We start from the raw sequence: 6,635 nt of genomic DNA, 5'->3' as shown, positions 1-6,635 counted from the left end.
TGCTTGGACCGTAAAACCTCATTCATAGACCTTAAACACCTTGTTGGGTGTTAGTTTGCCCCTAAACACCTCCAATGAACCTCCATGAATGCATAGAACCTTATAATCCTTCAAGAAATGCACCAAAACATACATAAATGGGACAAACTAGAGTTTACGGTCCAAGAACATTCTTAGACCGTAAACTCATCTTCTTAGACCATAAACTCATATCCTTAGACCATAAACTCTTCAAATGGGTGTTAAAGTGCCTTTAACACCTTGTATGGCTTGGAATTGAACCTAGAACCTGGTATGCTTAAATTTCAACCACTAAAACCCATGAATCTTGGGCAAACATGAGTTTATGTAAACTCATAAGTTTAAGGTAGTAAACTCCCCGGAACATCTTTATAGACCGTAAACTACTTTTCCAAGGTCAATTCAAGTCCCAAACACTTCCTAAGCCATAGAATCAACACTAGAACCTTCCTTTGTGCATTGTAATTGACCCAAGACCACCAAAACACATTGAATTATGTCACACAAGAGTTTACGGCCGTAAACTCATAGTTTACTGTCGTAAACTCCTCAAATGGTCTTTAGGGTGTTCTACTCTCATTCAAAAACCCTGAAACCAAGTCTAGCTTCAACCCACAAGTCTAATATGGCCATTTAGCAACCAAGAACACCCACCATGAGTTTACGACCGTAAACTCATAGAGAATGGTTCATTTGGACCATAAACTCCCAAAGGAGTTTACTCTTGGGGAGTAAACTCCATATCCAAACCATACTCGTCCATAGCTGCTACCCGGGTCACTCCAAACACTTGGATTGAAGTGTTTTCACGTCTAGAAGTGTTTACTCTTATCTAATTAGTGGTTTGAAGTCTAATTAGATACATTTGTGTATCATTCCATACTACATAGGAACCTCGCGCGTTATCAAGCCCCGAACTAACGCTTAGCATTCAAACTGTCACGTTTTCTCGCCTGGTGAGTTCATACCCCTACCCTTTTTCAATGTTTTTCACTGTTTTCAGGGGGGAATACAAGCAAAGTACAAGGAATACTTGTACTCAAAAACTTGTTTACATGTGTTGTGTTTCATATTTCATATGCTTTTAAAGTTGACAATCATAACAGACACCTATTGAACTTGCAGAGCACATTACAATATTATTTGTGAAAAACATTATAAGATGTTGTATTTTATATTTTCACAAATGGCTTTCCACATTATATCAGTTAAAAGCATAACATTTGAACTTTTAAACATGAAACTTAGTACACTGTTTTGTCCTCGGTAACACTCCACAAAGATACGCGAGTGGAGGATTATTGTATTATTACTAGTAAATTTGTTATTCCTATAAATTGGAGACACGTCGTCGGTGAACACTCCACTGAGATACACGAGTGGAGGACCGTACCCGTAACCAGAATCTCTTAGATAGGGAGTGTAACTTGAGTGTATAGATCTACACGGGGCTGACTACCCCACACCTGGCTGCTAGCTACAGCCGAACCGAAAGGTTCAAGGGTGACGAAAGTCATAAGGTGATGTGGACTACTTATTTCCATATTTAGTCTATAGTTTGGTTATGGAACTCGCAATTTGGATAACAGAGATTTACTTGTTAGTAATAATGGGTTAGTAATTTGTTTTTTTTTATACTTATTAGTTTTATGTGCATGTTAAAACTAATACATTTCGCAAGGATAACCAGGTTTTCAGTATACATCTTTTACATTACATTTTAGATCGGTAACCAACTTTTAAGAAAATATGGGATTTTCTTGGTGCGTAACTTATTCAGAAAACAGAAAGGAACTCGTACATTTTAAGAAAACAAAACCACTTATGAACTCACCAGCTTTATGCTGATTTTCAAATTGCTTGTATTCTCAGGTACGCATTAGACAGGTACCCGATGATTCCTTTTGGCAAAGAGGGATTGCGTAGAAGACACGTCTTAATTTTGTCTATATATATACATATGTATCACACTTGTAATACTTTTTACTTTAAAACAAATGTAAAATCTTTATATGTAATGTAATGGCTGTTTACTTTGCTTACTATGTACATTGGATTTGATACTTAACGTGATGTCCGCCCTGGAAACGTTTTCGCCTTGGGTTTCGGGGTGTGACAGATTGGTATCAGAGCCCATGTTTATAGGGAACTAAGTATACCAAACCTTACATGGTATAAAACTATAAACACTAAGGGGCCTAAGTGCTCTAAACTAAAAGTATACTTTAAAATGTAAATATTTTCAAAAAGTATACAAGTATATCTAACCGTCGAGATCCGTAACTACAAGTATAACAAAACATAAGTAAATGGGTGTTGTACGCTGCGGTTAAACCTAGGCAGTTATGTAGTCGTGTCTAGGATCAATATAACCTGGCCAACTATATTTATTCGAGACACGGCCAACATGTGCTTGGGAGTGACTGTGGTGTGCGGCATGCCTAAAACTTACCCAAATATCACAAACATCAAGACAGTGTTGTAGCGAATCATGAAATACTATGGGAGTATTTCTCAAGTCAATCCTTTGTAGAAATCCTCATTCAAGCGTTGTTTCTTGATCATTCCTTTAACGATAACATATCTGCTTTGATAACTCTTTAAAGCTTTATCGCTTATTCGGAATATATCTGTGATATCTCTTGATTCAATTCAGAGGACTTATCATCCTCTTTTTCCTGATCTTATTAGATCAAGACGCCTCCATGAAAAAGACCCAACTCAAAGACCAACAACCCTCCACCACCACCTCCTCCTGAATTTGACCCTGTGGTTTTCCAGGCAGCTGTTATTGCCGCGGTGGCAGCTGCTATGTCTCAAATGAACATCGGTGGTCCTGGTGGTTCAGGAGGTGGTCCCCAGCCTCAAAACCATGAAGGTAGCCAGGGACACCGAAAGGAGGGTTCTTATAAAGATTTCATGAACGCGAAACCCACGTCCTTTGATGGTACTGGAGGTGTCATTTCCCTTTCCCGATGGTTCGAGAAAATCGAATCTATCTTTGAAATCTGTGCCTGTTCGGAATCTGACAAAGTGAAGTTCGCAGCTTGTACCTTTATCGATAAAGTTTTGACTTGGTGGAACGGCCGAGTCAAATCCCTAACCCTACCTGTGGCACCCGGCCGAGTCAAATCCCTAACCCTACCTGTAGCCAGTGCCATGGGCTGGGAAGCCATGAAAGAACTTCTCCTAGCTGAGTACTGCCCTCAGGGCGAAATACAGAAGTTAGAGCACGAGCTCTGGAACCTGAAGATGAAAGGTTTCGATATTGCCACATTGTGACAACCCGAAATTTCCATTCTGAACAAACCATATCAATCCAATAGAAGTTAGAACAGTTACAGTGAAATTCCAGACTTCGAGTATAAGTTTGGCAGTTTTTCAGGATTTACACTTAAGGAGATATTCGGAGAGTGGATGCAGTAGGGTTTTGTGCAACACTGTTCTTCCAATACTCTAGGATATTAGAATTCATTCCGAGAATAAAAATATTTTCTGTCAAAAATCCCAGGACTATATACAGAAAACTTAACCAAATAGTTCATTAGTTACATTTCCAATTAGAGAAAAGCCAAAATTCTCTCTCACGGATCTTCGGGTTTTTATCCCAAATTGTGAGTACTTCGATCTAGTTATGTTATATAGCTTAAATTGTGTTTAGAAACATCAATTACATATCAAATCTGTGAGATTCGGGAGTTTACCGCCCAAGAACGTTCTTGGAGAGTAAACTCCAATATGTAGCTTAAATGCTACCTAGTCCTTTCCCCGTGATTTGTAACTACCTTAGACTTGTATGCTAGTGTGTATATGACTAGAAAATATCAAAATCAGAACAAGACACCAAGATTTGGGAGTTTACCGCCCAAGAACACGTGGGGAGTAAACTCCATTTTAATGGCCAAAAGTGTCCCAATGACCCTCAAAGCCTTAGAACTCAAACTAGAGGCCTTCATTACATATTTAGGACACCAAAATCAATTAGAAACAAGGATGAAAAGTGAGTCCACGGCCAAGGGTGTTCTTGGGCCGTGAACTCCATGTTTTAAGTGCCAAAATGCCCTTAAAACCTTCCTTAAGCCAAGAGACTAATTTGGGCATGTACCTAAATGAGTTTTGGACTAGCTAACACACTTAGAACACCAAGAGTAAGGTGTTCATGGCCCAAAAGGTTCTAGGGCCGTGAACTCCATAAAATGGTGCCATAAACTCTTCTAAAGCCAAGTACAAAAGCCTAGTTTAGTTCCTAGTTAATTTAGAGACTTGAAAACACCATAAACACCCTCCCAAGGGAGTTTACGGCCGTAAACTCCGAGGGAATATGGTCCCAGGGCCGTAAACCCCTATAAAGGGGGCAAATGTCACCCAAACACTTGTTTAAGCCTTGAAGCAATTCACCACATGAGTTGTATAATTGTTAGACTTCATTTAGGGACTTTGTTGAGAGTTTACGGCCAGGAGTTTACTCCCCTGGGCTGTAAACTCCAAAACATATGGTCATTTGACCATAAACTCCCATTAGAGGCATTGCACTCCTTTGTTGCAACCCATTTGCCTCCTAGCACTTGACCAAAAGTGTTTTCCTCGCATTAAAATGCTTATACTTGTATAATTAGTGTTTTAATCACTAATTATTTATATACATAAGTCTTCATATGTATTTAGGATCATTGTGTGTATCTAAAGTTTTCACTTGACATCAAGCACTTGTCCGATCCTTCCTTACGATAACAGTCCGTTCAATTCCAGTCACTTACTGCAGGTGAGTTCATACCCCTTAATTAATGTTTTAAACTTCTTTTAATGTTTTATGGGGGGATACAAGTAGAATCATGCTAGTTATTATATCAATCACATGTGATTAATAAGTAGAATTATGCTAGTTATTATGTCAATCACATGTGATTAATATGCAGCATTCAAATGATTTACTACACATTAACCGTTTTACCAAACAGGTTCTTCAAATGGTTTTTCTTAAATGTTTTATATGTCTAAAAATCCTTATTAAACTGTTCATTTCACACTGTATGATTCTTTTCAAATCATTTTACTCCGATCCGTTTTACTCCAAGCTATTACCAACTCGTTTTACTTCAAATTGTTTTCACTTCAAACTGTTTTATCGATTGACATCAAGTCGATCTTCTCTTAAGATAATAATTTTGTTCAAAGGTTTTACAAAACTTATTTATGCTTTTATATTATAAATTGCATGCCTCTATATGTATAGTTATATAAGAAATGTTTAAAAGACTTAGGAAGGCTATCCACTCTATTTCCTTTTCGCGCTTGAATATTAGTTTAAATATTAGTTATATAACATATGTACATATATAGTCATAAAGGCCCTTCCAGTTCATCCCATGCCCTTGGGTGGCAAGGGTATACATCCATGTCCATACGTACTAGTTAGATTACTAGTAAGCCACCATATGGGTAGTTTAGGAAGATACTAGAACTATTACTAGAACGCGATATCATACTATGAGTCAGTTCATTCATGAGTCAATACTTACTACTAGAAGAACATATACAACTATACTAGAGAAGAACATATACAACTATACTAGAGAAGAACATATACAACTATACTAGAAAGAGAACATATACAACGATACCAGAACGATTACATTACTATACTTGCTAGATAGAGAGAGAACACACATTACAACTAGCACACGTAGAACATTACAGTACACTACTATACTATTACATGATCACACTTACATAAGTACAATTACATGATCACACTTACATAAATACTATTACATGATCACACTTACATAAGTACAATTACATGATCACACTTACATGAGTACGCTTACATATACATAGAACAAACGCCACTAGGTGCTATAGCATGGAACCAGTTTAGGATCTACCTATACTGATGAATCACAACGCAATTGTGATAGTTATATCTAGACATCACATTATACCTTATCCCTCAAATAAGGCAATTAAGTACCAATGTAGTTATTTATATCAAATACTACAGTACTTGGAAGTATTACCCTAGATTTAAGGTAATAGGTACAGTTGTAGTTCGATACTACACCATAGTACTATTTCTTTTCCCATTACATTCACTTCGTGAATTTTCACACGACGCATGATAATGTAGAAACTATATTTTGATTAATGATAGTCAGATTTGGGAAAATACACTCTATTAACGTGAGCCATACACGCAGACACTAGATGCCTTGGTACAAGGATACGATTAGTAGGAAACATAGGGCTTCCTAGGATCATACAAAACATTTTTATACGTACAGTTCATATACATTCTCAATACTTACAATTCATATACATACAAATACTTACATACAAATTAAGACACTAATATACTTACGATCTCACCAGCTTCAAAGTTGATACTCGCTTTCAAAATTACTTATATCCTTAGGTCATCATAGAAAGGTACCGAAGCAAGGATTAGGGAAGATGGAGCTCGTTGAAGACTCATCTTTCATTTTGATTTATGCTTTAGTGTTTATCAAAATTTGACAGAACACACTTGTATAATAATTCTATTATTAATGCAATGGATGAGGTTGTTGCGTGCTTACTACTATACATTGATGTGATACTGTACATGACGTCCTCCG

The sequence above is a fragment of the Lactuca sativa genome, chromosome 6, assembly GCF_002870075.4.
Source record: "Lactuca sativa cultivar Salinas chromosome 6, Lsat_Salinas_v11, whole genome shotgun sequence".
In the NCBI taxonomy this organism is placed as follows: domain Eukaryota; kingdom Viridiplantae; phylum Streptophyta; class Magnoliopsida; order Asterales; family Asteraceae; genus Lactuca; species Lactuca sativa.
This window is presented reverse-complemented; position numbering follows the sequence as displayed.